This window comes from Myxine glutinosa, chromosome 9 (assembly GCF_964187855.1).
Source record: "Myxine glutinosa chromosome 9, kmMyxGlut1.1, whole genome shotgun sequence".
Taxonomy (NCBI): domain Eukaryota; kingdom Metazoa; phylum Chordata; class Myxini; order Myxiniformes; family Myxinidae; genus Myxine; species Myxine glutinosa.
The window spans coordinates 99,976,068-100,001,141 of NC_136269.1; the positions used below are offsets into that span (position 1 = coordinate 99,976,068).

General features: G+C 46.6%; 1 protein-coding gene across 3 annotated transcripts in view; it reads left to right on the forward strand.

Annotated features, from left to right (window-relative positions):
* Window positions 1-9,633: 9,633 nt before the first annotated feature.
* The window catches only part of LOC137435188 (uncharacterized), a 41,514-nt gene continuing 26,073 nt past the window's right edge, over window positions 9,634-25,074 (forward strand). Inside the window, exon 1 of one of the 3 annotated variants that reach the window (XM_078784571.1) lies at window positions 9,634-9,705. The gene's annotated coding sequence lies outside the window, so the exon portion shown is untranslated. Of the gene's footprint in view, window positions 9,706-11,884; window positions 12,061-25,074 lie in introns of those variants that run through there. The other 2 variants (XM_078784570.1, XM_068128755.2) reach the window with 2 other exon arrangements.

A 25,074-nucleotide genomic window follows, 5' to 3' on the forward strand; every position in this document is an offset into this window, starting at 1 on the left:
GAGAGCGTAGGTCCTCAGGTACTGGTCGTCGTTCCGATTGGGGACACGTGGAGATCCACTCCTGGGTCGATTCCGAACGCTGCCAGTGGCTGTATGCTTCGCAGCCAGCCTGCTGATGACACTCTGTGACACGCCAAATTAGACGGCATCAGACTGCCTACTGTCGACACGCAGGCGGGCTATGGCTAGGTGGCGCTCCTCGTCTGTTAAGCGACGTCGTGTACGCATTGTTGGTCGAATGGTGTACTGGGCAATATTCCTGAACAATACCTGCCTTTATACCCCCAGGAATGGACAAATGTGTGCTGTTTTGACCATGATTGTGAATTTGAGTTTTTGAGTATTGACCCCCCATAGGACAAACAAACAGTGTACAGTGAGCAGATTTCATACAGAACACAAAACAAGGTGATTCCATAACCCACATACAATGGTCTGCCTATCCCAAAAATCAGTGAAGTGAAACACACACCCTTATAAAAAAAATCAACTCACTCCCACAATATCCCTAACTTATTGTGAGTAGTGTAAACACACAAACCACCTCCACGGATCTTACCGGACATTGAAACTTCCCGATCCGCACGGAAGGAGGTTAGCCCGTTCAGTTGAATGGCCGTATCAGGAATGTTGTCATGGAGCCACGTTTCTGTAAAAATAAAAACGCAGCAATCCTTCATCTCATGCTGGGTAGTTCGTTGTAACCTGAGGTAGTCCAGTTCGTTATCCAAGGAACGAACATTGGAGAGTAGAATGGACAGGAGAGCCGGTCTGTTGGAGTTAGCCTTTAGCCTAGCATGGATTCCAGCCCGTTTGCCGCGCTTCCGTTTTCCCTCGCACCGCTTGCGACGCCTTCTCATTCGGGCAGCTGGAACAGGCGGCGCCGCGGTCTCGGGGCCTGGTTCACGTACAAAGCCCACAAGGCTACACAGCTCCTCCGTCGGAATAGTTAGCTGGTGAGATGAGCGTCGTTTTCCGATTTCCAACAAGATCTGGGGGTCATAGACACCTGCACGGGTGATCCTGATGCACTTATATCTCGAAACATTTGAACGAGAAACAACATTTAGCACATTTAGGATTTGAAAAGGTTGTTGACCTTTTGGCCTGTGTTAACCGTTTGGCATTTGTTGTCCTTTTGGCCTATTAACCTTTTGGCCTATGTTGATCCTTTGGCCTATTGTTACGTGTTCCTCCCTGACCTCCTGGTCTCGGTATACCTCTGAACCCCGGGAGGAATCACGGCAGAAAAATAATATATTACTCCGTGTCAAAATCAGGATCGAAACCACACCAATGGGTATCAACCAAAATAATGTATTAAAAATCACACGGGAATAATACAATACAATACCATAAATACAATACAATACAAGCAATATCTTAAGATGGTAACTTAACCCCAAACTCACGGCCCTCCCAGGAAATGGAACCGAGCCCTCCTCAATGTCTCTATAACCCTCCAAGGCGAAGTTGATGCGCTCCGGCGATCGCTGGAACAATGTCCGATCAAGAGCAACCGAGGCTTAGATGGTCGAAGCGACACAGAAGTCACGTGGTCCAAAACCCAGCAAACTTGCGGTAGAAAGGGAACTCCCAAAGACGCGATCCAGACGTGCACCTGCACCGTTCAATCAGCGAACCGCAGTGTAATCTTCAGACGCCGCTTTATTGCACAGCTGTCCCCGGCAAAACCACCGGAGGATAAGCCCAACCGACGCGACAAAAAACCTTTTCCGATGAAGGTAGCGCGCGGGGCGAAATGGCGGACAGCCCTCACTCGAGCCAGAGCTTCTAGGCAAAGATTCTCCGGAATCTCAATGCCGATACATGTCTACGCAGGCTCCACAATACTCCGGCGATATCACCTATCGCTCGAACTTCCTTTCAAGGACTCAAAGTCCACTCGCGACGTTAGCTCAACCACGCTCCGTACAGAGCTTCACGGCACGTCTTTTTTCTGTCCTGACATCTTCCTCTTCTTCGCTCTTTTTCTCTTCCGGATCACGATCCGATTTTCTGTCTCATTTTTACCATGAGCGCTTTTAACCTTTTAACCACAATAACCATTTCCCTTAAACAACAATACCCATAATACTTAGAACCCACAATAATAATAATAACAGCAATAATAATAATAATAAGTGCCAAATCCGTAACACTTCCCCCTCAAGAAAGAAAGTTTGAACATAGCGAAAACTTTCTTTGCCGGCAAACTCTTTAAACAAACAAAAAAATTAACTCACAACCCCAAATCACCAATTCCGGTGAGCAACAATTATCAACATCTCAAAAATAAAGCAACAAAATTTTACAACCCACAGAGATTTCCAAGGTTAATTGACTCTGGACAAAGCGTCAGCCACGACATTGTCCCTGCCCTTTACATGTTCAATTTCCCCGTTGGACTCCTGCAAAGCCAAACTCCATCTCATCACCCTCCGATTTTACTCTTCATTTCTTTTGAATGAAGGTTAAGGGGTAGTACTCAAAAACCCAAAGTCAAGCAAATCGACAGCACTTTTCCCGGGAGGCCGAGCTGAAAGCCAGGTTCCGTGGTGGTTGGGTGGTGAGGCCTGGAAGTATTCACTACATGGACGCCTTTAGGAACGTGGAGTTCACGGTTAGTCCGTGAAGGAAAGTTCACTACATGGATGCCTTTAGGATGTGGTGTTCACTATTAATCCATGTAGGGAAGTTCACGACATGGACGCCTTTCGGAACGTGGCGTTCACGGTTAATCCGTGAAGGAATCTTGGCTCGGCTGCCTTCAACTCTTCCTAACTTTCCTAACAATCACGGTTGGACCACTTGTCACGGTAGTCACATGAATAGCGGTCTCCTTCTCGGCCACTGCTCGGATAATCCTTCCTCTGGGGGCTGCCGTAACTCTGGGAGCCTCCATAATAATATCGATTGCGGCCACCACCAAAACTACGACTCCGTGGTCCTCTTCTGTCGATCCCACGACACCTATGAAATGCCTTCCCTACTGTTATGGTCCGACCCTCCAACTCTTTGTTATTCAGATCCTTTTCTGCCTCTCTGGCGTCCTTTGAGTTTTCAAATGTGACAAAGCCAAACCCTCTTGACTTTTGTGTCTCCCTGTCTTTTATCAGCAGCACTTCCAAAAGCGGTCCATATTTGCTGAAGGCAGACTCCAGAACATCTTCCTTTGTTTTGAAGTTCAGTCCACCTACAAATAACTTGCTAAATTTGTCGCCATCCCTAACTGGTGTGGTGTTATTTTCCCTACTGGGCTTTTTAACAACCATCGGGTTACCATAAACTTGACCACCGGCCAAATCATTCCCGATAACAACAGATACTCCCTCTACAGGAAGCATGGCTTGTAAACCGACGGTGACTGGTCCTGACACCAAATCAGACTCCAAATGGATGACATGAAGTGGAGCTCCAACACCGCCACCAATCCCCTGTAAACGAACACTATCACCAGTTGCCGTTTCCTCTGACAATGGCAAGATGCCTTCAAGTATGAAAGATTGATGTGCTCCTGTGTCCCTCAATACCACCACAGGTCTCCGGTTAGTCGAGGCTCCATCCAGTGACACAAACCCCTCTGAAATAAATGGTTGGTAACCCTTTTGAGGGCGATTTCTCACAATGGCCATTGCATTTGGAGTTGTACTAGTCGAACTCCGCTCCTGATTTTCCCTTTTCATGGTGTAACCCTGGGACACCAAGTGTCCAGGTTTATGGCAAAAAGCGCAAGTAGGCCCGAAGGAGAACCTCGTGGTCTGCCTCGAGCCCCCCGGAGGATACGTCTGCCTTGGAACTGTTGGCTTCTGATTTCTAGAAGTCGTGGTATCAGAGTGGTCCTCATAGTCATCTCGAGGCCGCCCCCATGAATTTCGTTCTCCGCCCCTGATGTACCATAGCTCCCCTCGCTAGGTCTAGGCGAGAAGTTAGGTTTGTGGAACCCCATCCTGTGTTTTAAGGCATAGTCATCTGCCATGGTTGCTGCCTCATACAACTTTGGTACTTTCCTTTCTTCCAGCTGTACTTTAATGTCCTCGTGGACACACTGCTGGAATTCCTCCACCAGGATCAATTGTCGCAATAGTGCGAAGTCTTTCCCAACCCTTTTTGAATCACACCACCAATCAAACATGGTTTCTTTCATTCTGGCAAACTCCACATTGGTCTCACTCTCCCTCCTCCTGGCATTCCGGAATTTTTGCCGGTAAGCTTCCGGGACCAATTCATAGGCCTAGAGAATGTTTTTCTTCAAAATCTCATAATCTGCACATTGGTCAATCGGTAAAGCCGAATAAATATCTTGAGCTTTACCCACCAGAACACTTTGCACTAATATGGTCCAGGACTCCTCAGGCCAGTTTAGCAGTTGAGCCACCTTCTCAAAGTGTGAAAAAAAATTGGCTACCTCCTTTTCATTGAAGGGTGGAACCAGCCTCACATGTCTGCCAACATCCCAGGTGTTCTGACTAGTTGTCGAACCAGTCGGCATGGATGGTACCTCTCCCCGTTCTGTCATTACATCCAGCTCCTTGGCTTTAATTTGCTGCTGAAGCACCATTTCGTGTGCCTTTAACTCCCTTTCAGCTTTTTTCTCCTCTGCTTCGAGTTCCCTTGCCACTCTCCTTTCCTCTGCTTTCATCCTTTCTAACCTTTCCTGGAGTTCTCTTTCCACTCTCCTTTCCTCTGCTTTTTCCTTTTCTACCCTTTCCTGGAGTTCTCTTTCCTCTCTCGTTTCCTCTGCTTGTTTCTCTTCTCTTCTCTCTTCTGCTTTCCTTTCCTCTGCTTTTAACCTTTCCTGGAGTTCTCGTTCCTGTTCTGCTCTTTCCTTTTCTGCTTTCCTTTCCTCTGCTTTCAACCTTTCCTGGAGTTCTCATTCCTCTCTCCTTTCCGCTGCTTTTCTTTCTTCGAGTTCCCTTGCAGCTCTCCTTTCCTCTGCTTTTTCCCTTTCCTGGCTCAGTAATTGCAACTCCAGTTTCCGGAGCTCCACATCTTCTGGTTCCTCGGGTAACCAATCCCAGGCTATCTCTTCCCATGCTCCTAATCCCACCATAGATTGTATCACCACTGTCTGCATCTCTGCCTTCCTCATATTAGTTCGGACCTCCAAGCTAAAATGTTTGGCCAATTTCAAGAGGTCCGATTTTACTAACGCTCTGAACTGTGCTTCACTAGGGGTCACTGCAAACTTCTCTGCGTCAAACTCCATGGTGACTATTGTTAACACCTGCTAACCTTCACACAAGAAATTTAAAAAAACCAATTTTTTATTTTTTGGGAAAAATTTGGGAATATTGGAACAAGGTCCAAATTTGGGAATTCTGGGAATGTTACGGAATTCTTTCCCAGACTAAATTTAGGGAATTTTAGATCCTGGACGCAGACCCAATTTCGAGCCCACGAGTCAATTGGACGAGACCCCAATTTCTGTTACGTTTTCCTCCCCGACCCCCTGGTCTCGGTATACCTCCGAACCCCAGGAGGAATCAAGGCAGAAAAATAATATATTACTCCGTGTCAAAATCAAGATCGAAACCACACCAATGGGTATCAACCAAAAGAATGTATTAAAAATCACACGGGAATAATACAATACAATACCATAAATACAATACAATACAAGCAATATCTTAACATGGTAACTTAACCCCAAACTCACGGCCCTCCCAGGAAATGGAACCGAGCCCTCCTCAATGTCTCTATAACTCTCCAAGGCGAAGTTGATGCGCTCCGGCGATCGTTGGAACAATGTCCGATCAAGAGCAACCGAGGCGTAGACGGTCGAAGCGACACAGAAGTCACGTGGTCCAACACCCAGCAAACTTGCGGTAGAAAGGGGACTCCCAAAGACGTGATCCAAACGTGCACCTGCACCGTTCAATCAGCGAACCGCAGTGCAATCTTCAGATGCCGCTTTATTGCACAGCTGTCCCTGGGAAACCACCGGAGGATAAGCCCAACCGACACGACAAAAACCTTTTCCGATGAAGGTAGCGCGCGGGACGAAATGGCGGACGGCCCTCACTCGAGCTAGAGCTTCCAGGCAAGGATTCTCCGGAATCTCAATGCCAATACCCGTCGACGCAGGCTCCACAATACTCCGGCGATATCACCTATCGCTCGAACTTCCTTTCAAGGACTCAAAGTCCACTCGCGACGTTCGCTCAACCACGCTCCGTACAGAGCTTCACGGCACGTCTTTTTTCTGTCCTGACATCTTCCTTTTTTTTGCTCTTTTTCTCTTCCGGGTCACGATCTGATTTCCTGTCTCATTTTTACCATGAGCGCTTTTAACCTTTTAACCACAATAACCATTTCCATCAAACATCAATACCCATAATACTTAGAACCCACAATAATAATAATAACAGCAATAATAATAATAAGTGCCGAATCCGTAACACTATGTTGATCTCCAAAATAGTTGGTGCTTGAGTTCAGTTAGATAATATGTAAATCCTATTCAAATTTCAAGTCAATTGTATGAAAATTGAGGATTTTAGAAATAAAAAAAAGTGGCTGACCTTTGGCCTATGTTGACCTTGTGACCTTTTGACCTCAAATATATATAAGATTTTACCGGACCAGGAACTCCACCATTTGGTGAAGTTTTGTGAAGATCGGTTTAAAATTGTGTCCTCTAGGCAAGTATAAGTGAGCAGACAGACAAACACACAAATGAAAGATCACTCATAGAGCGACACTTGGCAAAACAGAACAAAGTAGAATGGCACTCAGTAGAGCATCCTTTTGACCTCAAAAATAATTAGTGGTTGAATTCAGTGACCTGATATGCAAATCGCCTTCAAAGTTTAAGTTAATCGGATGAAAATTGACAATTTTAGAAACGTGGCTTATGTTGACCTTTGGCCGATGACCGTATGACCTATGTTGACCTTAAAAATAGTAGTTGATTGAATTCAGTTAACTGAGATGAAATTTATATTCAAATTTCAAGTCAAACGGATGAAAATTGAGGATTTTTGAAATTTGAAAAACGTGGTTGACCTTTGGCCTATGTTGACCTTTTGGCCTATGTTGATCTCAAAAATAGTTGGTGGTTGAATTTAGTTAGCTGATATGAAAATCCTAATCAAAGTTCAAGTCAATCGGATGAAAATGGAGGATTTTAAAAACTTGAAAAAAGTGGTTGACCTTTGGCCTATGTTGACCTTGAGACATATGTTGATCAAAACAATAGTTGGTGGTTGAATTCAGCTTGCTAATATGAAAATCCCATTCAAATTTCAAGTCAATCGGATGAAAATTGAGGATTTTAGAAATTAGAAAAAACGCGGTGCGCCTTTGGCCTATGTTGACCTTGTGACTTATGTTGACCTCAAAAATAGTTGTTGGCTGAATTCAGTTAACCGATATGAACATCCAATTCAATTTCCAAATCAATCAGATGAAAATTGAGAATTTTAGAAATTCGAAATTGTTGTTGAGCTTTGGCCGATGTTAACATTTTGGCATTTGTTGTCCTTTTGGCCTATGTTAACCTTTTGGCCTATGTTGATCTTTTGGCCCATGTTGATCTCCAAAATAGTTGGTGGTTGAATTCAGTTGGCTGATATGTAAATCCGATTCAAATTTCAAGTCAATTGGATGAAAATTGAGGATTTTAGAAATTTGAAAAAAGTGAGTGACCTTTGGCCTATGTTGACCTTGTGACCTTTTGATCTCAAATATATATAGGATTTTGTCGGACCACGAACTCTACCATTTGGTGAAGTTTCCTGAAGATAGGTTTAAAATTGTTGCCTGTTGGCAAGTATAAGTGAGCGGACAGAAAAAACACACAAATGAAAAATCACTCATAGTGCGACACTTGGCAAAACACAACAAAGTAGAATGGCACTCAGTAGAGCATTCAGTAGAGCATCCTTTTGACCTCAAAAATAATTAAATATAAATAATGATAATAATAATAATATAAATAATAATATAAGTAATAAATAAATAATCCTCTCACCTTGCTCAGCTTCACGCTGTTGAAACCAAAGCTTTCAGAATCATTGGAATCTCTCGCGATGAAGCCAACTCCGAGGGCCCTTCACTTACTCACCGCAGGCAGGTTGGTGGTCTTTCTGTCTTCTACCGACTCCTCCCCAGCTTTGCCCCCCCAGCTCTCTCTGTGCTCTGTCCCCCAAATATTCCTACAGGTCGCACAAGATCTGCCTGCAACCCTCTTATAGTTAAACTGCCAAAATCAAGACTCTCTGATCATCTTCACTCCTTAATCCTCTTTACCCCCGCCTCTGGAACAAACTCCCTCACTCTCTTCAATCCCACTCCTCCCTCCAGGTCTCTAAAACAGCTGTTCACCACCATCTCTTATCTTCCCCCATCCAAAACCTTGATCTTTTCTACCCCCGCTAATTTCACCCCAGATCCACTTTTGAAATACCAACTTCTTTCCTGGAAGTCCTTGCAGTGTCCTTGTGCTTTATAATCCCCCCCCCCCCCCTTTCTAGCCTCATCCCCCCAAGCCCTCTCCCTCCCACAGATCTCCCGATGTCCCTGCTCTCAAATGCTGTGTTTGTGTGATTCCCCTTCTCTCCCCATCTTGTCCACCCTTATTATTTACATTGTGTGTCTGTTTGATTTTTTTGTGTGATAAATGTTAGTTAGCTCTTTCACGAGCCTCGATTCTGTATACAAAAAAAAAATAAAAAAAATTGGTGGTTGAATTTGACCTGATATGCAAATCACCTTCAAAGTTTAAATTAATCTGATGAAAATTGACAATTTTAGAAATTCGGCCTATGTTGACTTTTTGGCATATGTTGACCTCAAAATAGTTGGTGGTTGGTTTCAGTAAGGTGATATGTAAATCCTATTCAGATTTCAAGTCAATCGGATTAAAATTGAGGATTTTAGAAATTTGAGAAAAAGTTGTTGACCTTTGGCCTTTGTTGACCTTTTGACCTAAAAATATATAAGATTTGGTCGGACCACGAACTCCACCATTTGGTGAAGTTTCGTGAAGATTGGTTTAAAATTGTGACCTGATGGCAAGTATAAGTGAGCGGACAGACAAACACACAAACACACACACACACACACACACACACACACACAAACAAACACACAAACAAACACACACACAAACCGGAGTGATCAACATACTTGTCCCAAATTTTTTTTTTTTTGCCAAGTAACAAACAAATGCAATACCCTCTCCTCGGGCGAGGGTAATTAGCATCGCATCCAGCCTCTATATCCAAGTAAATCCAAGTCAGTACCATCATTATTGAGCAATAATTAAACAATAAGCCCCACCAGCATAACAACAGACATTACTCAATCTACTCTTGTTAATTCCCATGGGGACACGGGACAGACACGACTCTTTCCCATCTTATTCTTTCCCATCTTATTCTTTCCCATGGGAACACGGGACAAACACGACTCTGTCTAATCTTATTCAATCACTTGGGAACACCATCAATACTTAAGAGCAATATGGCGTCTTTACTTTGGGTATTTCGAGTGTTTCAAACCGTTACTGTTTCATGTTGACGTATTGTTGTGGAGGAAGGGAAATCGGTGATTGGGAGGACAAAGTTTACGTCGACCCGCACAAATCATACGTCATTCCGCACTATGCGACGTCATTCCGCACAAGACACACGTTGTCCCGCACAAATCGCAGTTATGCGCATGCGCCAGCTGTTCGTGATGTGATCTGGTGATTGACAGGTATGCTTGGGTCCTTTTTAAGAAGTGGGGATTTAGAGGAAACACCGAAACTGATCGTTTTTGTTTTGCAAATTGTTTGTTTGCTTTGTACGTGGACTGTTGCTGGTTATGTTTGGATTATATCGATGTGCGCGTTTTCCACATTGCTTCAGTTTACCGACGTGCGAGTTCAGTTTTCTGTACGAACATCCGCCTTTAATGTAAGATTATTTTAAAATGTTCTCGATTTTATCTTTCCGTTTCGTTCACGGACAAACGTGGTTTTGTTTCACCTTTCGGGAAACGTCTGTCAGGGTAGTGTACTGGCCTTTGGCCTATCTAGTCTAGGTTTGTTGTCAGGGTAGTGTACAGTCCTTTGGCCTATCTAGTCTAGGTTTGTTGTCAGGGTAGTGTACAGTCCTTTGGCCTATCTAGTCTAGGTTTGTTGTCAGGGTAGTGTACTGGCCTTTGGCCTATCTAGTCTAGGTTTGTTGTCAGGGTAGTGTACAGTCCTTTGGCCTGTCTAGTCTAGGTTTGTTGTCAGGGTAGTGTACTGGCCTTTGGCCTATCTAGTCTAGGTTTGTTGTCAGGGTAGTGTACAGTCCTTTGGCCTATCTAGTCTAGGTTTGTTGTCAGGGTAGTGTACTGGCCTTTGGCCTATCTAGTCTAGGTTTGTTGTCAGGGTAGTGTACAGTCCTTTGGCCTATCTAGTCTAGGTTTGTTGTCAGGGTAGTGTACTGGCCTTTGGCCTATCTAGTCTAGGTTTGTTGTCAGGGTAGTGTACTGGCCTTTGGCCTATCTAGTCGAGGTTTGTTGTCAGGGTAGTGTACAGTCCTTTGGCCTGTCTACTCTAGGTTTGTTGTCAGGGTAGTGTACAGTCCTTTGGCCTGTCTAGTCTAGGTTTGTTGTCAGGGTAGTGTACAGTCCTTTGGCCTGTCTAGTCTAGGTTTGTTGTCAGGGTAGTGTACAGTCCTTTGGCCTATCTAGTCTAGGTTTGTTGTCAGGGTAGTGTACTGGCCTTTGGCCTATCTAGTCTAGGTTTGTTGTCAGGGTAGTGTACAGTCCTTTGGCCTGTCTAGTCTAGGTTTGTTGTCAGGGTAGTGTACTGGCCTTTGGCCTATCTAGTCTAGGTTTGTTGTCAGGGTAGTGTACTGGCCTTTGGCCTATCTAGTCGAGGTTTGTTGTCAGGGTAGTGTACAGTCCTTTGGCCTGTCTACTCTAGGTTTGTTGTCAGGGTAGTGTACAGTCCTTTGGCCTGTCTAGTCTAGGTTTGTTGTCAGGGTAGTGTACAGTCCTTTGGCCTGTCTAGTCTAGGTTTGTTGTCAGGGTAGTGTACAGTCCTTTGGCCTATCTAGTCTAGGTTTGTTGTCAGGGTAGTGTACTGGCCTTTGGCCTATCTAGTCTAGGTTTGTTGTCAGGGTAGTGTACAGTCCTTTGGCCTGTCGTCTAGGTTTGTTGTCAGGGTAGTGTACAGTCCTTTGGCCTGTCTAGTCTAGGTTTGTTGTCAGGGTAGTGTACAGTCCTTTGGCCTGTCTACTCTAGGTTTGTTGTCAGGGTAGTGTACAGTCCTTTGGCCTGTCTAGTCTAGGTTTGTTGTCAGGGTAGTGTACAGTCCTTTGGCCTGTCTAGTCTAGGTTTGTTGTCAGGGTAGTGTACAGTCCTTTGGCCTGTCTAGTCTAGGTTTGTTGTCAGGGTAGTGTACAGTCCTTTGGCCTATCTAGTCTAGGTTTGTTGTCAGTGTAGTGTACAGTCCTTTGGCCTATCTAGTCTCGGTTTGTTGTCAGGGTAGTGTACAGTCCTTTGGCCTATCTAGTCTCGGTTTGTTGTCAGGGTAGTGTACAGTCCTTTGGCCTATCTAGTCTAGGTTTGTTGTCAGGGTAGTGTACAGTCCTTTGGCCTATCTAGTCTCGGTTTGTTGTCAGGGTAGTGTACAGTCCTTTGGCCTATCTAGTCTCCGTTTGTTGTCAGGGTAGTGTACAGTCCTTTGGCCTATCTAGTCTCGGTTTGTTGTCAGGGTAGTGTACAGTCCTTTGGCCTATCTAGTCTAGGTTTGTTGTCAGGGTAGTGTACAGTCCTTTGGCCTATCTAGTCGAGGTTTGTTGTCAGGGTAGTGTACAGTCCTTTGGCCTATCTAGTCTAGGTTTGTTGTCAGGGTAGTGTACAGTCCTTTGGCCTATCTAGTCTCGGTTTGTTTTCCGCCCCCATGCATCTACAGGTTGTTATCCTTGTGCTGAAGTAGGTAGACCCATCGATGAGTATTCCGCCCGTCAAAGAGGACGTTGAGATGAGTGTCAAGCCCACTTCACTTGCATCAGACATCAATCAGTTGGTGGACGTTAAACCTAAACGTCTCATGGTATCTTTCGCCAAGAGGAGGTAAAACTTTTACTTTTAGTTTTCCAACCTTGGTGGCGAAATCGGTCGAGCGAGAGCATCTGTTCTCAGTTTGCGAGGTCGGCGTTTCACATCCTTGTAACTGTCGCATGTAAGCCGCTTAGTCGTCTATTTATTACGTACGCACTAGTTGTGGGGATTGGTTTGAGCGGAGGTTGGGAGGGTTGTCAGATTTTTCAAGTTGCCAGTTTGTATTCGTCAGTTCAGGTATGGGAGCATGCGCCGGAGCAGATGAGGTGTAATTGTGTACGTAATAAATAGATGAGGCAGTGTGTGTATGCGTTGGTGTGTTTGTGCGTGCATGTGTGAAAGAAGCTTGTAAACGTGCATTGATCACATGCAACACAAACACAATAGAAGACAGGGTATTTCAGTGATCCCTGAACACAACATACCAATGACTAAAATAAGAATTTGTGAGCTGCTTCCTTACTTAACGCTCATTTTATATACCTATTACTACTTGGTCAGTTGGACCAAATTTTCATTGGTCTTTGCCGCCTTGTAACACATCGGCCTCCCGTATTGCTGGAGCATTAAATTACCTTTCACCAAGTCCAGATACACTTGTGCCAGGGTGTGGATAATACGTTCATTATTATTATTGCCGAATGATACTACTACTATTATTAGTTCGCCTGCAACGAAGTTCCGGGGAGCTTATGCGATGGCGCGTCCGTCCGTCCGTCCGTCAGTCTGTAAACACTTGCAACTTCTTCTCCGAAACCGCTGATGGGATTGTGACCAAACTTGGCACAAATTATATTTGTTATGTTGACTAAAGTTTGTTCACGGCATGAAAGAAATTGGTGTCTAAGGGGGTCTACTGGTGGTCAAATTGGATCCACGTTTGACCCCTCCCCCCCACCCCCCCCTCTCCCGGCCAAATAGGAATTTGCTATTTCCTCTGAAACTACTACACACACTGTTTCGATGAAAGTTGACCACAACCTTCATCACCCTTGATGTACCAATGTCAAGAAAATCAATTTATTCCCTAAAATAGAACACAAGCGGATGTTCATTGGTTCTCTGTTTAAGTTTAATATAAAGATGTCGGTATGACACAGAGGTTAAAATATGGTGTCTCCTCTCTCTCTCTCACACGCAAACAGATGTAAATATGTCTGTATGATACAGAGGTTAGAGTAAATAATGTGAAAGACCATCTTTGTCATCACATCAGTAATAACCAACTACTCGTCACCACCACACAGTTGTATGTAAAGGTTGGTTTTGAGATAAGAGCCTAACAGCGAATGAGCATGAGCAAGTGAGAACAAGCAATGGCAGGTGGTTAGAAAGGTGGTTAGTCTGAGAACCAACATTTACATACTACTCACCCGTCACTTTGGTGGGGGGGGGGGGGGGGGGGAAGGGTAGGAGAGAGGGAGGAGAGAGGGAGCAGAGAGGGAGGAGAGAGGTAGAGAGAGAAAGAGAGAGAGAAAGAAAGAGAGAGAGAAACACAAACACACACACACATACTCTCTGACTGTTTCTTCCTTTTATTACAAAGGTGAAAAAGGATAGGTTATGTATAGTTATAGAAAGAACCACAATATTTAAACCATTGTTTCAGAGAAAAATGACTGATAAATCGGTATCATCAAGCTTGCAAATGGCATCATGAAAAATCCATTTTTCTTTAAATAATGTTAAACTTGTGTTTATTTTTTTTTTGAAACTGTGTTCCAGTTTTAATCTTGCTCTCACAAGAGCCTTAAAGGTGAGCAACACATTATGTGAAGAAACAGCAATGTTTTTCATTTTTGCCTTCCTGGACTTGAAGATCGCAAACAGGGCTTGACCAATCAAAAAATTGTTTAAAACCACTTAAGGGAAGGAGGTCTGAAAACAGTAAATAAAAACATTGCAGTTAAAATGAGTCAAGTTTCCTTGAATATTCTTGGAGGGGGGTAAAGAGAGGTTGTAAACATGCACATTCAAGGTATATATTATGTGGAATGGTTTCAATGGATGCACAGGAAGGGCAGAGATTAGAGTTGTCAGCAGAGAACCAGTGCAATAAAACATTACAAGACAAAATCCAGTGTATAAGTTTCCATTGGATATCTCAAATATATTTTGGAGTAGCTAAAAGATTAAAAACCTTGCCAGTTGGGGGAGCTGGGGGATATTGGGGGTACAAATTCTCGCCAATCGAAGCCTTGGGTGCTCCGAGAATGTTGTAGCATGTAAGATGTTGACGCAAGCATTATACAATATTTTATTGGGGAAGGAAAGGAGGGACCTGGGACAATGCAGTATTGTCAGGATTTTCCAGACCAGGAGACACATTTATTGGTGGACTGTACACAAGGAGTTTTGGGAAGTGAGCTGTTGTTCCCTCAGATGGAGTTTCTAGTTCCTGGCGAGTGCTGCAGTAAGTTGATAGTACTCCTTGCAGGAATCACGAGATGATTCGGACAGATCTTATCCCAGTTCTTTGTGCTATGGCAGCGGCACTCGGCCAGTTGTTTTCAGACACTGTCCTGAGATATTTTACCCGCAGCAGCCCAGCATCATCAAAGCGTGAATGAGTCCTCTGTCATTTAAACTGTTTTTGAGAAAGCAGTTTTAAAATAAGGGCTCATTGAAAAATAAGGTGTGTCTAAAAGCGGGCGGCTTGATTTCAAAGGGACACTATATAAGCTCAAGCGCGGCGCCTTCAGAGGTGAGATGAGACGCAGAGACGAGAGAGAGGGAGAGACGGTGAGAGAGTCGGTCCGCTACCGCGACAATACTAACCGCACTGCCTGCCGGGATTCGCTGCGAACCAAAGCGTGGACTGGAGTGGAGCATGAACCTGGAGCCAGACCTCAACGCCTGAACCATCTGCCCGGACCTTCCTCCCCTGCCATCTGCCTGGACCTTCTCCTCCTTCCTGCTATTCCCCTTTCGTGAGTCTGTCTGTATTGTCCTGGGTGTGGTAATTAAGACTGTGTAAGCTTGCCCTGTGTCCTTTTGCTTCTTATTGTATATGCCCTTCTTTCGGTTCCTCTTCAGTATTGTTAATAAATTCTGTGTTCTTCCTTACTTTGGTTTCTGTTCTTCCATTCGATTGTCTTTGTCTTTTCTCCATTGAGTACCGGTGGCACGATTTGGCCAATCGCTCAGGATCGGGTTTAGTCCTTTTGTTAATGGCTCGGGCTGCGGACTGCTAAACCGCTCAGCCATTACCATCATATCCACGGTCCGAGCAGGAGTTATCTCCCTGCTTCATGGCCAGGGGTAGCACTCAGGTATTTGGGACTTCATTGACCAATCACCCTGGCTATTCCCGACCGGAAGGAGCGTTATAACTTCTAGCGTTGGGGGAACGGCCAGCTTAAAAGACAAGGGGATTAACCCCCCCTTGGTAACGGGAGTGCCGACCCCCGAATCCGTAACAATATATATATATATATATATATATATATATATATATATTGTTGCGGTTTTGTGGTTGTGTAATAAAGGTTAATTTCCCCCTCTTAGTTTAGTTACATTACAACATGTAGCCTCGTTTAAAGCTCAGTTATTTCTTCGTAAATGTAAGCGTAGACCTTTCCTGTGTTGGTTTTGTGTTGAGTAGGCCAGTGGAAATTAGGTGCCTTTACGATGCCTTGATTGTTTTTGGCGCGAAATACCACGAGGCTGGCCTGAACAAGTCGATCAAGGCCAAAGGAAGGCGGGACAGGAGGAGTGGGAGTGGCCGGTAAGCACGAGCCGCCAATCAGGGCTCGAGGGGAGTGACTTACCACTGCGGCAAAAGGCGGGGCTTGGAACACTCTGAGGGCCAGGGTGTGGCGATATAACCCTGTGCCCAGAGCCCCCCCACCTCAGTTATGAGATGCGCACAGGGCAAGCGAGAGAGTTATGAGGCAAGCCCATCAGTCGGTTCGGAGCGCTGAGTTATGAGTCGGGGTCCTCCGTTGAGTTACGAGTTGTGAGACCGGAGCGCTCAGTTGTACTAATCGCGCCGTGAAAGACAGCCGGGCCACAGACGCGCGTATTACCTTCTGCCTGCCCTTGCCGAGATACGCGCCGCGAGGATTTTCCTGCCTGCCTGCTTTCGCCGGGATACGTGCGGTGACCGCCAGAGGGCCATGACCAGGTGAGCTGTTCCTGGAGCGACCGAAGCAGGCGCGTTCGATGCGCGAACATTCTCCATCCATCTGCCTGTGTGTGTAAGTGGGCCCATTGTCTGGGTAATAAGTAAGATTGCTTAAGACTGCCCTGTGTCTCTGCTTCTTCTACCCTTGTACATTGTTGTAAATAATAATTAAATCTGTTATTCCTTTGATTCAACGGTTTCGTCTCTTCCATCATTGATTTAGCGTGGTACGAATTATATCGCTCTGATCGGGTTCCAATAGCAAGGTAACAGCACGGACCACGTGGTACGCCATCCGCTCGGGTGTACTCAATTACGCGTGGTTCGTGCGACTCGATACCCGCTCCCACGGCGGCGTGGGTACTTAGGTACGTGCGAAAATTGTCCCGAGACCCTTTCCCGCGTCTGACCGGAAGTGGCGACTCAGTCTCGCGGTTCGAAGACCCAAGGAGAACAAGGGGCTTAATCTCCCCTTGGTAAGGGAACGGGCTTCGCAAAACCGTAACAATATATATATATTGTTGCGGTTCTACCGCCACCCTTCTTGCCCCTACCAAGGGGGGGATTAGGCCCTTTGGTCTTGCTGGGCTTGGCGGAACCGAGACTTGAAACGTCCCTTCCGGGCGAGCGCAAAATAGGGTTTCGGGACCAATTCTCGCTCGTACCTAAGTACCCGCGCCGCCCTGGAAGCGAGGAAGCAAGCCTCGCACGAACCACGTGTGATGTGAGTACTCCAAGCGGATTGCGTACACGTGGTCCGCGCAGTTACCTAGATTTTGAACCCAATTGGAGCAGTTCTACCCGTACCACGTGTAGTGAAAATGTATCAAAGTTGAACCCAGGTGTGATGCTCACTTAAACCACTGAGAGGCGTCTATAAGACCTCGGACGTCCGCGACTCTGGGCCACTCCTGCGACATTTACTCTATGACATGTAGACTCGGATGGTACGTATATGCAGATATTCTAGGCTTGCTTGCATTGGCTAATATTATCGAACCTTTCTATAAGATGCCAGGATCCTGATATATATATATTGCATGATTGTATTCTACAGGATGATGCCAGAGATCTGATTGTTATTAAACCTACCTATGGGACAAAGTTGTGGCCTTGATTGATTTCTACAACACTTAATAACAGTCTCGCCGTCCACTCGAGAACAAGAGGCGAACGACATGGCGGGACACAGGATGATCCAGGTGCCGCTATTTGCCGCCGACCCACAAGCAGCGGATTCTGGCTCGGAGCTGACGAATTGGCTCAAGACCCTGGACAATCAGTTCAAAGCCCAGGACGCCGCTGTCACTGATGAAACGAAACTGGAAGTACTTCAGACTAAAGTACATCACAGCGTCTACAGGGGAATCGAACAGTGTACGGCAGGGGTCGGCAACCTTTTTGCCATGAAGTGCCAGTTTAAAATGTTCTTGTTAATTCGTGTGCCATATCAACATTAAGTTTAACATTAAGTTTAATTATGACACCACATCAAAAAAATACTTACCAACAGACATGGAATTTAAATTCCATCCATATCGGCTACATGCACAGCAACAACATTTTAAAGAAACATTTATCTCTCATAATCAGGACATTGTAATGATCATTTTATCATTGTAAAATTTGTCCCCCATGAGGTTACAAATTACATGCACGGACCCCATTTCAAAACACTGCTTTCAGTAACTCATTTACAAAGTATTGCATTGGGAACAAATGTCAAAAAAGGAGAATAAAGTGTATCAAACAGAAATACCAGTACTGTACAAGAATGCTGCCATCCTCATGAAAACATCCACATCTGAGTTGGAAAAAAAGAGATGGACAAACAGCTGCATATGCAAACCCATGTGTACTACAAATAAACAGATGCCTACCAGTCAGTGTGATCCCTGGCCCTGCTTTCCTTTGCTGAGCTCCATTATCTGGGGGTTGTATTTAATCACTTTAAGTTGCACACATGCTTCAGAGTGGTCGGTTGTCAAACGACTGCGGGAGGGGCTGACCACGTTCTTCATGTGTGAGAATATCTGCTCACAGAGGTACGTTGACCCGAAGACTGACAGCAAAGCCAGTGCAACGTTCCGGAGACAGCTGAACTTCTTCGGCACGGTTGTCCAGCAGGTGAAGATGCAGGTTCCGTGATCTTGCACTGCCGTGGTTTCGAGTTGTTTCCGTAGCTCTGCAAACTTAGTCACCCACAGTGTTGAACTCTTCAGCTCAATCAGCTGCATTTCCATGTCCTGTGTATCCAACCAGTCTATCAGAGATAAATCCAATTCTTGTCCATCAAAGCTGTCTGGCTTGATCAAGAAGGGAGAACATGGGTCCATACTTCTGAAAGTCCCCAAATCGTGTTGTGAACTCCGACTCAAGCTTGCTCATGTATTTGCATATTTCAGCGGTGCTGATGCTGTGCTGCGAGGACAGCTCCCTTTCATGTCTGAAGTAGAGGAAAGTGGAGGTAGCAACATCGCTTGAAAAGATTGCTAGCTTGCCGCCAAAAGCCATCCATGTGTCGAACATGTCCAAAACAGTTTGCCCTGCACCTTGCAGTCGGAGATTGAGCTCGTTGAGGTGTCCCGTAGTACCCGTAAGAAAAATAAGTTTCACAACCCACTTCTCGCCCTCGAGTTCTGGGTAGTTTTGGCCCTTTTCAGCCAGGAAGGCCTTGATGGCATCAAAGCAGCTGACAAACCGCTCCAAAACTTTTCTGCAGCTTAGCCACCTATCCGCTGAGTGGAGAGGGATATCTTTGTATGTGCAGTCCATTTCCTCGAGCAGGGACTGGAACTGTCGGTGTGTCAGAGCAGATCGCTTAACTAAGAACTTAATAACCTTTACTACCGTAGCCATATCCTCATTAAGATCTGAATTTGACATCTTTGCACAGAGGTTTTCTTGGTGTATTATGCAGTGGAGTTTCATGATGGGGTGACCGACTTTTTCCTCAATTAATCTGACATCTCCCCTCTGTTTCCCGACCATGGCCGGGGCGCCATCTGTTGTCACTGCAAAAATCTTCCTGATGTAAATCCCTCGCTCCTCAAAATGTTCCATAAACACCTTGGCTATGTCCTCACCTTTTGTTGTGTCCGACATTGGCTTTAAGCAGCAGAGTTCCTCTCTTACAGTCGAATCGCAGTATCTTGCCATGACTGCCAAACGTGGTATATCATTCACGTCCACGCTCTCGTCAAGTGCAATGCTAAATACCACAGCATCTTTTAACCCAGCTATTTGCTGCCCGCTGACATTTTCTGCCATTTCTTCGATGCGTCGCTCAATACTTCTAGCTGACATGGGAATATCTTTTATTCTCGATTTGATTGTCTCTTTGTTTGGTAAGCCTTCAAACAGAACCTCTGAGCTACAGAGAAAAGCCTCCTTAATATATTCGCCATCAGTGAATGGCTTTCCACGTTTCGCAATGCAATGAGCAATGCGATATCTTGCTTCAGTCGCATGGTTTTTAGCAGTGGCAAAGATCTTGAGGGTGTTGGCTTGCTTCCCATACCTGGACAAGGCACGTTTGATGGATTCTGCCTTGTCTGCCTGATCTTTGAAAGTTTTCTCGTGCTTTGTCTCAAAATGGCGCTTAACACTCGACGTTCGACAACCAACATTTTCAAAACATAAAGTACACACAGCACGGTCCTTCTGAAAAACAAAACCCCACTCTTCTGTCCATGAGGGCTGGAATGCTCGAAACCTTTACTTCAGCTTTCTTAGCTAGCGGGGTTGCCATCATCTACCGAACCTGAACCGCTTCACTGCAATTCCTGTGGGAAATATGAGCGGGAGGCCGTACCGTCAATCAAACTAAATAAGACAGGCCGCGTGTTACGAAAAAAACTACTACCCCCATTTTCATTACTACCTCCATTTTCATTACTACCACCCCATAAAAAAACTCAAAATAATGACGAGATTAATATTAAAACGCAGAAGGCAGCCTGAATGATAACAAAGAGTGGAGATGCAGCCGCTGACCACCGGGTGTTAACACACAGTCGCTCTTACATCATCTCAGGTTGCCACGAACGGCGTATCGGAAGGCACCAAGCCTGCATCTCCTGTTTTATATCTGCGATTATTATACAATTCAGAATAATGATGAGATTAATATTAAAACTCAGAAACCAGTCCAAATAATAATAATGAGTGGAGATGCAGCCTCGGACCATCTGCTGTGAACAACACCACTGTTCTTACAGCACATCCGGTTGCCGCGAATATTGTGTTTGAATGCGCCAGGCCGGCCTCTCATGTTGTGCATCTTTGATTTTATTATTCCAGTAAAATAATTTGGAATTGGAATGGCGACTCTGTTCTGATCCATCTACCTCATCACCCTGCACCATCACACCGGAATACTGTTATAGTGCAACACGCGCAACAGCCAATGGCTGTTCAAGAGGTGATTTGGCATGCAGCGGATAATGCACTGCTTTCGCCAGTGTGCCAATGATTACGCTGCCACGTGCCAATGGTGGCACGCGTGCCTAAGGTTGCCGACCCCTGGTGTACGGCATTCAATGCAGCTGTGACCGAGCTAAAACGAATTTACATTAAGAAACGAAGTGTGGTTTATTCCCGGCATCTGCTCGCAATGCGGAGTCAACAGCCCACTGAGACGCTGGACCATTTTGCCCAAGAGCCGCGACATCTGCTTGCTGATGGTACTCCGGAGGTACGCACACATGAGCAAGTACAAGATGATCTTGTCCGCGATTCTTTTGTCTCTGGGATCAGCTCTTCAACCATTAGACAAAGACTTTTGGAAACTGCGGACTTGACGTTCACGGAAGCCTTAAGGCTGGCGCACGTATACACTGAGGCTCGGGAACAATCTAACGCCTATGACCACACACGTGTCACTGCGGGGACTTCTCAACAAGCCCGACCGGAGAGAGCTACCGCCGAGGACGCGGGAGCGGACTCGACCTCACTGCCGGAACCCCTGGCCTCTCCCGAGGAGGATCCAGAATCCGGCTTGGCGGATTCCGGCTCGTTTTATGTCTTTGCCACGCAGGGCCAATATTTTGTGGTCCGACTGCGTGACCTTAATGCCACTCAAAACAAGTGGTCTGAAGATGCAAGGTGATGCTGCAGCAAGGTGTTACACAGCAGAGGTGCAAGGCCACAAAACGTGTGGTCCATAAGTGTAATGTGATAATGTGCAGCAAAGTGTCTGTGGCAGCAGGGTGCTGCACATGTGCAGCAAAGTTACAACAAATGAAAAGGATACGGCAGCAAAGTGCCACGCTGTTCAGCTGCACAGATGTAGCAAAGTGCAGCAGGTGTGCAGCCCCTGTGTAGCAAGGTGCAACTGCACAGTTCCTCCAAAATGGTCCAGGGGTGGGGGGAGAGACAAAGCACGATCAGCAAAGCGGAAAGGGCACAAAGGTACACAGCAACACAAGGTAATGTAGCATGAGGGGCGCGGAGGAGTGAGCAGAGCAGACTCGTCCCTAGCCGTCCGTACCCCCCAACGTCGGCTACACTACCCCAGCCCTTCCTTGTATTTACAAATTTGTCCCTATGTCTGTCGTCTCTATCCCCCTCTAAGCCAAATTCGTCTCCCAATCCCTCCCAAAAAGGAAGGGATGGAACAAACACAGTCACTCTACGTCATGATGCGTCTTACTCACTCAATAGTTCACTTCGTCCTGGTGTGGAGCTTCGTTCCCTCGGTGCATGGCTGTGGATGGCGCGAAGGGGATTTCTCTTCCTAACTATTCTAATGACATTAACTCTTAAACTACCCGTGGTCATGCCCTGCCAATCGGCCATCTTTAAACAATGTGGTTCTAAAAACCGAATTCCCATTGACCACTCTGTGATGCCATACGAGTTTGGGTCTCACTCCCTAATTTTTCTCTCTGTGCCCTTGCACAATTTCGGGGCTGGGTCATGTGGCTCCACCAGCAGGTCTACCTACCTGCGCACCTCCGCCACTGAAGTCGCCACCCGAGCTTACCTGCTCCTGCGACTACCTAAACTGGGGAAGGCCCCCTTCCTGGCACTTTACCCCTCTGATGCCCTCCTTGGCATTGGTCTACCCGGGTCCTTCCCTTGGATCCTCGGGCCCCACTGAACAACTCACGACTACCCTAACTGGCTCCCAGAGCCTACCTGCGGCCTCACCTGGCCGACAGACTACCAGTGGCGGAGTGCCCCAATAACCATACGCACCAATTAAGCCACACGCCCAGCCATTCCACACACCCATGCACCCTCCAAAGCACTACATTGCCACTACCTGCACCACAGGTGTCAATATCCAAACAATTTACCTAAACCCACTACCTGGCTTTAAACTACCCACCCCGGGCTTCCGTGAATGGGTCCATCTCCCCCCATTCACTCCTTCGCACCATGCATTCCACACCTTTTATTCCACACCAAGCATTCCACACTACTCTTCTCGCACACCAAATTTGCACACCTTTTATCTCCCACACTACTTTCCTCACACACCTGTTTCCATACACACCTTTAACACAATTCCTTTTGTTTTCAAAACACAATTCCTCACACACACAGCATCATCTAACTACCTGCTTTTCCCCTAAAACTCATGCTTCCCCGTCATTCCGTTACACTAAGCACACCCTTCGTCATTAACAACCATCTAAACTACCTACGTCCCCACTATAGGTACAATGTCCCTACTTAAATCTTGTCCTCTACAGTCCTCTACTTCCCTAACAATTATCCTAGCCCGCCCTCGGCTAGCTTCCACTGCCATCCCCCTAATCTAATGCTCATGGGCCCAGAATGAGGAATGGCGGCACCACCATTCCTCCACGTAGGGTACCATTCCCCAACACTATTGCTATTCGTCCACTACACTGGAGCCTCTTCGTGCGGAAATATATCGTCACAGCTCGGCTTTGAAAAGCCGAGCGATCCACACGGGTGGGTTGGTCTACTGGAGGTTGGGTCCGTCCGGCATTTTCCATCCAGGGGAGGAGGCATGGAAGGGCCAAGGTTCAGTGCTCCACCTCTGCGCGAGGCCTTGCGGTCGCACGCACGATGGCCCCAACCGCCCACGGTCGGAGCATCGCACCCGCCAGGGGGCGCGGCTCCAAACTCTCCTACCTCCCCTTAAACCTTGCCGTTCACCTTTACCGCCACGGCGCGGCACCAACCATACAGGGCGGGGTCCGGCACGGGTCGGGCACGGCGGTTCTTGTGAAACCGCCACGGCACCAATCCCGGCCGGTCCCTCCTGCACACAACTCACCGAGGGCTCATGTCGGCTATCCGTCGCGCTAAACGCTACCCCGATCTGCGTCGATGCTTAAGCCGCATTCTCACCACACCTCGCGACCCACTCCACACTCGCACACCGAGGCGCCCCCATGCACTCCATGCATTTTGTTACCGCTCGCTCTCTCCGCACAAGGTCCAGTGTGCATTCTTTCTCGCGCTCTGTACTCGCACCTGCACACCTAGGCGCACTCATACCTTCCACACACTCCGTTACACACTTTTCCTCCACACACTCCTTTACCGCACACTTCTCCGTTACACACTCCATAACGCAATCGGCCATCGCACACCCTCGCGCACACCCCTCCGTTACGTACTCCGTAACGTCCATGGGTGTGCACTCTCCTGGTACACACCCAATAACACGCTATGGTGTGCACTCCTGCACACTCTCTACAACGCACTCTGGTGTGCATTCTCTCTCACTCTCCTCGGCCATCGCACACTCTGTAACACACTCTCCTGTTACACACTCTTCCCTGACACACTCCGTCATACACTCGTGCTCCGGTGCACACTTTTCTCGCACACGCGCACCAGTCACCCTCACACACCGCACCACGGACCTTCCACGACCGCCCGGGTTTCGTCTATGTCCCAAGCGCACCAAAACCCTTTTCCCGCCAAGCACACTTGCGCTCACCTTAGGGACCTTCTTCTCCGGCAACACCTGCAAACTTTTATTGGGGTTAGCAAGCCCGACGTCACGGTGCAAACACAGACTTTGAGTACATTCCATCTCTTCCTCCCGTGATTCACTTTCTATCTCTGCCGTCTCTTCGGCCCCAATCATTTCTTCTTCATTTGGAATTATTTCTTTTTCTAGCTCGACGACCGCCGGCGTGCATAAAATTTTCTTTTCCAATTTGGCGGCCGTCGGCTTTTCTTCAACCCGTGTCGCGATTTCTATCCCCTCAGTCAATTTAGCTGTGCTCTGCTCTACCCCGCGTTCCTCGCACCGCGTTACCCCGTTGCGTCCCTTTGCGACCTCCTCGTTCAGCTTGCGCCTTATGTCCTTCCCTGCTTCTTTTATTTCTTTCTTTGACGCCACCCTCATTTTTTCCAATTGATTATTTTGGGCCTCAATTTTGTTTTTCAGCCCCTTTTTCACCTCTTCCAATTCCCGAGTGGTCTTGTCCCCCATTTCTTTCAACTGGCCACCCATTTTGTTTTCCAACCCAGTTAACCCGTCTTTCATTTCTCTCATTTCTCGGGTGGATTTGCACATTGGGCATCCATCTTTTTCTCTTGGATGTCCATTCTCCCATGTATTTTATTGATGTCATTCTTCAGCTCGCCCTTATTACACCTTGCCTCGTCCCTTATTTCTTTCATGCCCCTCATAATTTGGGCTAGGTATGACCCAATGTCGAGCCCGGTCTGCGAAGCGGGCCCGGCTGCGACCGTCATGTGCGAGGCGCCGCCATTTTCTACCCCTGCTGCTGGCCCTTCTTCTGCTTCCTCCTCTTCTACTAATTCTTCCCGTGGGTCCTGGATCATTAATTCCTCCTCACCTACCTCCTCTTCTACCCCCACCGGCATTTGACCGTCTTGGCTAGCCATGGCACGAATTTAAATTTTGATTAAAAAAAAACTAAATTTCGTCCACTCGCAAT